Source organism: Topomyia yanbarensis, chromosome 1, assembly GCF_030247195.1.
Source record: "Topomyia yanbarensis strain Yona2022 chromosome 1, ASM3024719v1, whole genome shotgun sequence".
Taxonomy (NCBI): domain Eukaryota; kingdom Metazoa; phylum Arthropoda; class Insecta; order Diptera; family Culicidae; genus Topomyia; species Topomyia yanbarensis.
In genome coordinates, this window is record NC_080670.1 from 86,674,386 (window position 1) to 86,687,149 (window position 12,764).

The window sequence follows — 12,764 nt, forward strand, 5'->3', positions numbered from 1 at the left end:
ATGTTGCCTGTTACAAGAAAGGCTATAGTGCATCGACGAATTAAATTTGATTATTTTTGATTTACAAGTTAGAAATTTCTCTAGTTACAAAAATGAATAGTCAAGAGCTCAAAGTATTAAGGGCTGCTTGAAAATGCTACGCTGCATGCTACGCTGCTTGAAAATGCTACACATTCGATACACCTTTACAATTTGTAGAAGACGCTAAATTGGAATGAGTAGAAAAATATCCAAAAACCCGTCTCATGAAACTTTACACGCATTTGCTAATCAGAAGAACGAAACCAACGTCAAGGTTGTCCCCATGAATAGGAATATATCAGTGTGAAATCAAAGTTTACCGTTGCAAAGAATGTCCGAACAAAGTGAATGTCGAAATTTGCTTCAAATCTTCTGATAAGGCAGGCGATTTGTAGATGCAGAAAATAGGTTCAACTCCTATTTTCATGATCAGGTTTCTTTCTACTATTACTAGCTCTTTGACTTCATCCGAAGTTTGCGTTAACTCGACTTTATGAAATTTTCAATTTAAATGATACTGATCATGTCGTAATCAAAACAATCCTGAAAAAAAACACATGTTTTTTCATTTGACTCTCATAGGTAATGGGTTAAAGACTATCTTCGACAACATTATCAGGCAACTCAGAATAACTATCTTTTTATCTATTTAAGTTGATTCTTTTTAGGTACTTTTTATATCATTGTACTTATGAATTAAAAATATCGTAGACTGATTTTCCTAGATCCCTAAAACTATAGTAAAAGTCAAAATGTAAAGTGAGTGCAAAAACTACTGATTTCACTACAAAGCAAGAATGCCTTAGCTCTATTGACTTTTGACAATCTTGCAAAACCGTTGTAACTTGAGAAGATTACCTAGATTAAGTAAATATTATATTTGAACATTTTGGTTTTATTTATTTATTTGAAGGTTTTATTTCGGAATTCGTGGGGTTTTGGACAATGTCAAATATATATTTCAATGATTTAATCTACTAATGGAAACTACCCAGAATTTAATCTACTGAGCGAAACTGCTCAGAATCTATTCACAAATCGAAAGAAAATTACTTAGCACTGATTACTCAATGCTTCTAATTTACATAAAATTTGGTAAATATAACATTGATTACACCACCAAAATAACTAGAGACTATAAACATAGATAATAATTTCAGCATCACTTGCTTCCGACACATGGAAGAGAACACATCGCACTTGCACCTAATTTGCCGAGGCTTTCTTTTAGAGTTGTCTGTTTTAAATTACAGCAAATTATCCGTTTCCTGTAAAACTTTTGCAAAACTCTTTGCCAATTCATTAAACAAATATGAACACTAATCTGTTTAGTTTAGTTTAGTTTAGTTTAGTTTAGTTTAGTTTAGTAATAGGTTTGTTTGTGAATAAAAATAATTAGCTCTTGATTTTTTTCAATCATCATCAAGATTGGAAGAGATGTATGATTTCTTGAAGAAAGTTGTAATGTTTGTCTGATTACATGTTTGTTTTATCACTATTTGGGAAAAAGTTTCAATTAAAGTTGTTGCACCTAACGCAACGAAGACGAAATGAGAAGATCAGAGCGCAATTCGGAAAGAACTCGTGTTGAGTGTATAGTAAAGATAGAAGAGTGATCTTGAGTCGATTTAGATTGGTTGATTTTTTCCTCTCTTTGCTCTCTTATTTAAGATTATCTCTCTCATTTTATTCCATGACGAGCAAAAACGGAACGAAAGACTGTCACATACTTAAGACATGAAATCGAAACTGTTATCCCAACTTATTGACTTATAGATTCAATCAGTCCCAACATTTTAGTCCCTCTTCGTGATTGCCTATTATTTTACCACTTTTTGCCCGGTCCACTTTTAAAAGAATTTTTTTTGCACGTTTGTCGAAGATATCACGGATTTACGGATTAACAGTGTATTAGTACGGAACGAATTACTCGTAACAATGAAATGAAGCGTTAATAAAAATGGTATTGCGTTAAAATGACGCGAAATGAAAATTCTATTCTCGGCTCAATCGTTCTCAGATAAATTGAAATACTTTTTGTGTAGCGCAGAGTAGTGTACAGAGAACAGAGTGTACAGTGTGCACTGACCTAATACAGAAATTCAAAATTGTGTGCAATTCAAAAACTTATCATTTAAAAATAACAAACTGGGTCGTGGGTCTTTTATATATTTCCTTTTTAATGTAGAATACATTTAAGCTTTCAATATAGGGGTCCCGTTTCAAAATATCGGCTGCGGCGCCGCGTCAGATTTTGAACGTTAATAACTTTTATCATACCTAACAGAATGATTTGATTTTTAGGCCAATTTGTTGCAAATATGTTCCTCTATGCTGTATTAAAATTTGAAGTATGTATAACATGCACTAATAACAAAAAATTGTGTTTTGAAAAATCTTTCGAAAACGACTCGGAATAGTGAAAATTTTCAGCCCATCCCGCACAGAGCCGTCAAAATGGTGGACCAACCGAACAATAAAATAATGAAAAGTTTATATATAGGTCCACTACATGTTTGTTCCTATGGTTATTCGCATTGGGTTGCTTGACGAGAGCAGTTGGTGGGGGAAAGACGGCATATTCCTTTGGTTAGGCCATTAGAAGCCGGACGGAAAGGAAAGGCTCATGCACGGCACGAGAACGAGCGAGAAAGCGATAGTAGTGCATATTAGCGCGATTATATAAATATCTGTCGGTCGGTTTTTCTCATCATTCGTATTCGTTCAAGCACTAGCAAGCAGCCAGTCCACCGAAGGAAAGCAGTTGGCAATGACGACGGCGGAAAAAGTGCCCCAGCTACTGGTGACTCATCGCAACCCGATCAGGAACTGTCGACCTGCAAGAATTTCGCCCCAACTAAAGGGCAACAGAGTAGGCTATCGTTCCAGCGTCTGGGTCGTGAGATTGTGCAGGACTGCAAAATCGAGCCACGCTTACAAAGCTCAGTCGTAATGATGCCCCGAGAAGCCAACGATGCCTACTTGGTCGGTTTGTTCGAGGATGCAAAATAGTGCTTTGTGGCTCACCGTGTCCGCGGGGAGTGCGTCTGAATTATGCTCCCGCAATAAAACAATAAACGGTTCTTTACAGGACCAATTAATTGTGTTGTAATAAGAGTTAAACTGAAATTTACATTTTATGGTGTATAACAAATAATTTTCAGAAAGCTATATATAAAATACGATGTGTGGAAAGAAAGAAAGAGAATTTAAATTATCCTCTCTTGCTCGTTTTCGTGCACTGCTTTTCCTTTCCTTTCTGCTGCTACTACCATCATAACTAAAACGAATGTGCGTGTTCCCCCACCATCTCTTGGCCAGTGTTGCCACAATTGCATGTCGCTATTACAATTTGAATTATTTTATTGATCCTCTCTAGTATTGATAAAATATAGAACGTGCAAAGTACACTAGTCGCATGCTTTTATTCGAACTTTTTGGCAGCCTCCGTTGATTAACTGCATAAATCGATTTGTTTGTGCAGCTCCTTGCTAGTAGCAAACTAAATAGCCTTTATCAGCGCTAACAAATAACACGAAAGAATTTAAATTTGTGAAAATCATTTCCTTCTTTTCAAATCTGCAGCATTCTTTGAAAATATTGTTTGAATGTTGTTATTGAAAAACTGAACATGCAAGTTTGCTAGCACTGGCCACTAGATTGAAGGCGATGGAAAGACAGAATATTCGTTTTGGTTATGCTAGTATTGGTAGCCGAACGGAAAGGAAAGGCACAGGAATGGCACGAAAACGAGCGAGAGCGATAGTAGCGCTTTCTCGTGTGTTCATATATGAATATTGGTCGGTCGGTTTTTCTCATCATTCGTATTCGTTCAAGCACTAGCAAGCAGCCAGTCCACCGAAGGAAAGAAGTTGGCGATGACGACGGTCGGAAAAAGTGCCCCAGCTACTGGTGACTCATCGCAACCCGATCAGGAACTGTCGCCCTGCAAGAATTTCGCCCCAACTAAAGGGCAACAGAGAAACTAATCTGTGTTCTAATAAGAGTTAAAGTGGTTCACCGTGTCCGCGGGGAGTGCGTCTGAATTATGCTCCCGCAATAAAACAATAAACGGTTCTTTACAGGACCAATTAATTGTGTTCTAATAAGAGTTAAACTGAAATTTACATTTTATGGTGTATAACAAATAATTTTCAGAAAGCTATATAAGAAATACGATGTGTGGAAAGAAAGAAAGAGAATTTAAATTATCCTCTCTCGCTCGTTTTCGTGCACTGCTTTTCCATTCCTTTCTGCTGCTACTACAATCATAACTAAAACGAATGTGCGTGTTCTCCCACCATCTCATGGCCAGTGTTGCCACAATTGCATGTCGCTATAACAATTTGAATTATTTTATTGATCCTCTCTAGTATTGATAAAATATAGAATATGCAAAGTACACTAGTCGCATGCTTTTTTTCGAACTTTTTGGCAGCCTCCGTTGATTAACTGCATAAATCGATTTGTTTGTGCAGCTCCTTGCTAGTAGCAAACTAAATAGCCTTTATCAGCGCTAACAAATAAGACAAAAGAATTTAAATTTGTGAAAATCTTCTCCTTCCTTCTTTTCAAATCTGCAACATTCTTTGAAAATATTGAAAATGTTGTTATTGAAAAACTGAACATGCAAGTTTGCTAGCACTGGCCACTAAATTGAAGGCGATGGAAAGACAGAATATTCGTTTTGGTTATGCTAGTATTGGTAGCCGAACGGAAAGGAAAGGCACAGGAATGGCACGAAAACGAGCGAGAGAGCGATAGTAGTGCTTTCTCGTGTTTTCATATATGAATATTGGTCGGTCGGTTTTTCTCATCATTCGTATTCGTTCAAGCACTAGCAAGCAGCCAGTCCACCGGAGGAAAGCAGTTGGCGATGATGACGGTCCGCAAAAGTGCCCCAGCTACTGGTGGCCCATCGCAATCAACTACCGATCAGGAACTGTCGCCGTGCTAGTATTTCGCCCCAACTAAAGGGCAACGGAGTAGGCTATCGTTCCAGCGTCTGGGTCGTGAGATTGTGCAGGACTGCAAAGTCGAGCTACGCTTACAAAGCTCAGTCGTAATGATGCCCCGAGAAGCCAGTGATGCCTACTTGGTCGGTTTGTGGGAGTGGGCGTAAATTACAATAAAAGCAACCGTTACGGTTCTTTTCAGGACCAATCAATTGTGTTCTAGTGAGAGTTAAACTGAAACTTTCATTTTAAGGTGTGTAGCAAATTTCCAACAAGCAACATAATACGTTGTGTGGAAAGAAGTAGCTTGCACACGGAACAAAAATTTAAATTATCCTCTCGCTCGTTTCGTGCACTGCTTTTCCATTCCTTTCTACTGTTATTATCAGTATTACCAAAACGAATGTGTCGTTGCATGTGTTTAAGAGAAACGTTGAAGTCGCATGCTTCTATTCAAGCTTGTTGGCAGCCCCCGTGAAAAAATATCCAACGATCCAGCGCATCACCATCAACACCAACGCCGATACCAAAGGTTCTTTTCAGAACCACCATTATTACCATAGAGAATTATTTGAAAATTTCCCATTCAAACGTGATTCTGTTGAATATTATTAGTTTTAAATTAACGTCTCGAATTGAAATCACGACGCTCCGGTTATGTGACAGACATTACCCACCCATCTTTTTTTATTGTGACCACGACACCCCATTTCAATATTTCTGAATGAACAGAAGGTCGAGTTTGGAAAGTTTGTAACTTTCATTGTACTTAACCAAATTACACAATGTTCGCACTAATGATTCAGAAATATGATCAGGAATCTTCTGTTAGATTTGTAAGTATGTATAATTTACATGAATAAAGAAAAATTGATTTTCAGGAATCAATTATTATCTGTTCTTCCATTGGCCAGTACTACGCGACTTCCTCATGCTAACAATTAATTTCATCGTTAGCCATCTCCCTCACCAAGGCCAACAACGCCAACAAAACCGGTCCTTTTCAGGACCACCATCATTTTTGTAAAGAATAATTTGAAATATTCCTCGCCCAAATCAGCTTTTGTCCGAAAATCCTAATGAGTATCAACATATTTGAAGAACGTGTTCCTTATGTATTCTACATCTCTCCGGTTATGTCGCAGACATTACCCACCCATCTTTTTTTTTATTTATTTATTTATTTATTTATCACGTACATCAACAGGCCGTACTCGGCCCCAATGATGGAAACTTAAACTAATTACATCTAAAAAACTGCAGGAATCGATTTCTCAATGATATTCGAGACAAATGAAAGTCGAACAAGTGCGACACACGATTGAAGAGGCGTTGTAGTTCCGTGATAGCGGCATTAGCTGTTTGAATAGTTCGTCGAAACGGCACTCTCAGAAGAACGTTTCCGCGTAACGTTCTGGACCTTGCTTGGATGTTAACTCGCTCTAGTAAATCTGGAGAATCGATGCGTCCTGACAGAAGATCAGAGATGAATAAGGCTCTTGCAGTTTCTCTACGACTTATGTAAACAATAAAAATAATATAACGAGTTTATGTGGTTGTCCTACAGATCTCGCGCAAGCGCTTAGCCATTGCACGTGGAAACCTGTTTACGAGGCGAGGAAATATTTTTTTCCTCACCAACTATGTCTTGGGGGGAGTAGTTCATTTCTATCTCGCTATTGTACATTTCCGTGTCATCAACGTAGTTGCTGCCTTTATGTTCGCGAATATCTTCCTTGCTTTTCGCCCTCAATAATTGCCCTTCCAAATAGATTCCATTTCTCCCAAATGTGACATTAATCTGCGAGTAAGCGGTATCCGATCTTGTAGCGGAACATTCATTTTCTCATAGTCTATATACAGAAGGATCTTAATTATAGCATTGTCACACACAACCTTGTGCTTTAAGTTGTGCGAAATGAATGGTTTCGTCTGCACTGATTTGTTGAGCGCTAAATGCCTGCCATGGTAGAACTGGATAGAGCCGGTTTCCGAAAGTCTAATCTCTATTTACACCTTCAGGATGCGAATGATCAATAATTTTATAATCACCGCATTTGGCTGGAGCACCAATTCTTGCTTCTGCTAATCACTAATCTCGACAGATTATTACAGCTACAATTAAAGTAACAGTCTCTTGTATTTTTCAGACAAGGCACACAATATAAAAGTTACTTTTTTGTTGTTCGCTTCGCACTGGCTCGAGCAAAAGCATAAAGCAATTTCGTGACCATTGCCTTCGGTGGTTAGAAATAGCCTTCTTTAACTTTTTCTCAATAATTTGTTCAAACCAAATAAGCAACAAGTTTTGTTAAAAGTCACCGGTTTTTTAAAATTATTTTTGAAAAATTTCGGGGGGGGCTTTAGCCCCCTAGCCCCCCCTCTGGCTACGTGCCTGGGAAAGCCCAAACTTATTTTGGATGTGCAATGAATGTGTCAAGCTGATGAAGTTTGCTCGCTTTCGCGACACCGTTTCTTCACTTGGATGTGTTATCGCTGCTATCGCTGGGAAAACGGATGACGTCTGTGCTGAGCTAAAGGCCGAGTTATCCAAAAAAAAACAGCAAATTTCGCGCCTGGCTAGAAAGGTTTCAACAGCTACTCCAGTCCGGCCAAACTCCGGTACCTCTCGACCACCTCAGAAACGTCGTCGCGAGGATGGCCCTGATCCGAGCAATATTCTTGTTGGTAGTCGAAAGCTAGTCGATAATAGCAACATTTTTACGATTCCACCTCCCGCGCCGTTGCTCTGGATGTATCTTTCGCGCTTTCATCCTAGCGTTAGCAAAGAGACTGTCGAAAAAATGTCTAAAGAAGGACTAAATTGTAACGAGGAGATAAAGGTTATTCCGCTTGTTAAAAAAGGCATAGACGTCAGTACTTTGAACTTCATATCCTTCAAAGTTGGAGTTCACCCAAAGTACCGTGATGCAGCTCTTAATCCTGACACATGGCCGCAAGGCATACTGTTCAGGGAATTTGAAGACAGCCGTACCCAGAACATTTGGAGTCCGCCGACTGATTTTCCACCGCCTCCAGAAGAAGCATGTACCTCTCTAATGCAACCCGGCCCATCAATGGTCCTGCAGAGGACTCCGCAACGATTGGTCATGCCACTATACCAAGCCACACCGCCCTTGTGAAGGAGTATCGATGCCGATCGCATACTGGGATGCAACGCAGTTGGTACTATGAAAGCCCTCGATCCCCCCGCTACAGTCGAGCCCTTGCCGCCAGCGTTCATCAGTCGTCCTGGTCCTGTATGTGTGGGTGGGGAAAGGGTCTTCCAAGCCGCCTTTCTCGGCAAGTATAATAAAAATTGTAACGATACAACGGTTGAACCGATTCACGCTTCTAGCTCATCGTACGAATCTCGCCGCAAGCTGCTACCACCCCGTTCCTGCTCTCCGCATTCCGCCATCGGGTTCCAACGCATACTGGGACGCACCGCAGTTGGCACTATGCAAGCCCTCGATCCCCCCGCCACAGTCGAGCACTTGCAGCCAGCGATCATCAGTCGTCCCGGTCCTGTGTGTGGGATGGGTGAAAGGGTCTTCCAACCTGCCGCAAATGGCAAGTATACATCTGTTCCGAACACTTCAAGCGCTGATGTATTCTTCGCTTTCAGTTTTTTGCCTTTTGCTCCGACATCTTGTTATCAGATGCCAACCATTTCTCTCGACGACGACGATAGTCGTATTTTGGGGCGCGCAGTTGATTCGGGATGCCTCGAATCCCTCACCACAGTCGACCAGGCGACCGTGAACCGTTCCGATACTGTTCGTGAGATTGACGAAAGGATCTTCCTACACGGCAACATGGCTTCGCTCTCTGCTGTACCTGATCCGTCCTCCAACAACATTGAGGTTTACTACCAGAATGTTGGTGGCCTAAATTCATCAACGGACAGCTATTTGCTCGCGACCACGGGTTGCTGTTACGACGTTATCGCCTTGACCGAGACGTGGCTCGACAACCGTACTCTGTCTCGCCAGGTCTTTGGTTCAACATTCGATGTCTACCGCTGTGACCGTAATGCCCTCAACAGCCACAAGACATCAGGCGGTGGTGTGCTTATCGCCGTTCGGCGTGGTATAAAAGCCCGAGTGATCAACGATGACCGGTGGGCGAGCTCCGAGCAAGTGTGGATATCAGTGAAACTTGCCGATCGCAATCTGTTCCTGTGTGTTGTGTATTTTCCACCTGACAGAATTCGTGATTCCAGCCTGATCGATGTACATCTTTCCTCCGTTTCTTTTATCGCCTCGATCGCCGCCCCGTCTGATGATATCGTTATACTGGGCGACTTCAACTTACCTGGCTTGACGTGGTGCCAAGCAAGTAATGGTTTTCTACGATTGGATATCGAAAAATCTGCGCTTATTAACAATGCCAGTTGTATTTTGGACAACTACAGCAGCGCAACTCTTCGGCAAATTAATAATGTCACCAACGAGAATGGACGTACATTGGACCTCTGCTTTGTAAGTGCCCGGGACTGCGCTCCGTACTGCTGCACTGCACCGACTCCTTTAGTCAAGCAGGTGCGTCATCATCCCCCACTACATCTTGTATTCGCTGGTAACTTAGGAGTGAATTTTGAAGACGTCTCATGCTCTATCGTCTACGATTTTAAAAACGCTGACGACGACAGCATCGTTAGCATGCTGTTGGATATAAACTGGGACGAAAATATGAACAATGACGACGCGAACGAAGCAGCGATGACGTTTTCTAGTATTCTTAACTACCTTATCGACCGCCATGTACCAAAACGAACAATTAGTACCGATGAACACCCTCCCTGGCAATCAACCGTCCTAAGACGTTTAAAATCTGCCAAACGAGCTGCATTTAAAAAATTCTCGAAGCATAAGACACTTGCATTACGAAATCACTACTTTCAACTCAATCACGAATAGCAACAACAAAGCAGACGCGCCTTTTTTAGACACCAGCGAAACGTCGAGCGTCAACTGAAATCCAAGCCCAAGTCGTTCTGGAAGTATGTTAACGAGCAGCGAAAGGAATCCGGTTTGCCATCTTGTATGTCGTTTAATGGAGTTTTAGGCACCGACACTAAGGAAATTTGCCAACTGTTCTCCGACAAATTTTCAAGCGTTTTTTCCAACGAGCGCTTGCCACCACAACAAGTCGCTGCCGCCGCTAATTTAACTCCTTCTCTAGGACGAACCATCAACCGAATTAGTGTCGATAATGCTGCCATTCTTGCAGCAAATGCCAAACTGAAAGCATCTTGTTCCCCAGGTCCAGATGGTGTTCCCTCGATTTTTGTCAAAAAGTGCATCAGCGGGCTTCTTGAACCACTTCGGCGAGTCTTCGAGCTATCACTCACTACTGGTACATTCCCTTCCTGCTGGAAAGCAGCGCACATGTTTCCAGTTCATAAAAAAGGAAACAAATCGAACATTGACAATTATCGGGGAATCTCGTGTTTAAGTGCTGTATCAAAACTGTTCGAGCTGGTTGTGTTAGATCCTATTTTCTTTCACTGCAAACACTACATTGCAGATGACCAACACGGTTTCATGCCTAAACGATCGACAACGATAAACCTGCTCTCGTTCACAACATATGTAATGGATGGATTCGCTGACGGATTGCAAACCGATGCTATTTATATGGATCTATCTGCGGCCTTCGACAAAATCAACCATGATATCGCAATAGCGAAGCTGGACAAACTCGGCATTCATGGACAACTTCTGCGCTGGTTTCGTTCCTACCTCGATGGAAGGCAACTCCAAATCAGCATTAAGGACTGTCTATCTGCACCATTCTTCGCTACATCCGGCATACCACAAGGAAGCCATCTCGGTCCAGTAATATTCCTCCTCTACTTTAATGACGTCAATTTCACATTACAAGGACCCCGCCTTTCTTTCGCCGACGACATGAAAATTTTTCAACAAATACGGGATAAAACCGATGCCGAGCTTCTTCAGAGGGATCTGGACAGCTTTAGCACGTGGTGTGATCAAAACAGAATGGTTTTAAACCCGAGCAAATGCTCAATCGTTACGTTCACGCGGAAACGCCAACCGACTCAGTTTAACTACCATTTCTTCGGCTCGAGCATTCCAAGACACTCTCACATCAAAGATCTCGGAGTCATCATGGATTCGGCATTAACATTCAAACCACATACATCATACATCGTGGATAAGGCATCACGACAGCTTGGGTTCATCTTCCGAATAGCGAAAAACTTCAGGGACGTATATTGTCTTACATCGCTTTACTGCGCGTTGGTCCGCTCAACGTTAGAATATTGTTCAGCTGTTTGGAATCCGTACTACCAGAACGGGATTGACAGAATCGAGGCTGTCCAACGCAGGTTCATACGCTTCGCCCTTCGTCATCTCCCATGGCGAAACAGATTTCAGCTGCCGAGCTATGAAAACCGTTGCCAGCTTATACACCTCGATACACTCAGCATTCGGAGGGACTGCTCTCGAGCCCTGTTCGTCTCGGACTTACTCTCTGCCAGAGTGGATTGCCCTACAATCCTCGGACGTCTGGATCTTCAAGCCCGCGTTCGAGCTCTACGTAATAACTCCCTTCTGCGAGTTCCGTTCAGGAGAACCAACTATGGTTGCCAGAGCGCTGTAACCGGACTCCAACGAATTTTTAACAGTGTGGCGACGGCCTTCGACTTCAACCGGACGCGGAATGCTATAAAAGCGAAAATGTTGTCAATTTTAAAATGTAATTAGTTTAAGCAACCACCATTGGGACCAAGGGGCTTGTTGGTGAAGGTAATAAACATAAACATAAACTTTGTATGTAGAAATCGTTCATAAAAAGTGACCATAGAATTTATCGGCGCAGTAGAAATGAAATCACAAGTACTTAGATATTTAGCAAAGGTCCCTAGCGATCTGAAAGATATGGTGTAGTCGGGCCGCAAGAGCTCTTTGATACCCTTGGGTGGCATAAGGTAAAATGCTTTTCCCTTTACATGTAGAAATCGTTCCTAAAAAGTGACCATAGAATTTTTCGGCGCAGTAGAAATGAAATCACAAGTGTTTAGATATTTAGCATAGGTCCCTAGGGATCTGAAAAGTATGGTGTAGTCGGGCCCAAAGAGCTCTTTGATACCCTTGGGTGGCATAAGGTAAAATGCTTTTCCATTTGCATGTAGAAATCGTTCATAAAAAGTGACCATAGAATTTGTCGGCGCAGTAGAAATGAAATCACAAGTGTTTAGATATTTAGCATAGGTCCCTAGGGATCTGAAAAGTATGGTGTAGTCGGGCTCAAAGAGCTTTTTGATATCCTTGGGTGGCATAAGGTAAAATGCTTTTCCCTTTGCATGCAGAAATCGTTCAAAAGAAGTGACCATGGAATTCGTCGGCGCAGTAGAAATGAAATACCAAGTATTTAGATGCTTAGTATAGGTACCTAGGGATCTGAAAAGAATGGTGTAGTCGGGCCCAAAGAGCTCTTTGATACCCTTGGGTGGCGTAAGGTAAAATGCTTTTCCCCTTGCATGTAGAAATCGTTCCTAAAAAGTGACCATAGAATCTTTCGGCGCAGTAGAAACGAAATCACAAGCGTTTAGCTAGTTAGCATAGGTCCCTAGGGATCTGAAAAGTATGGTGTAGTCGGGCCCAAAGAGCTCTTTGATACCCTTGGGTGGCATAAGGTAAAATGCTTTTCCCTTTGCATGTAGAAATCGTTCATAAAAAGTGACCATAGAATTTGTCGGCGCAGTAGAAATGAAATCACAATTCTTAAATTATTTAGCATAGGTCCCTAGGGATC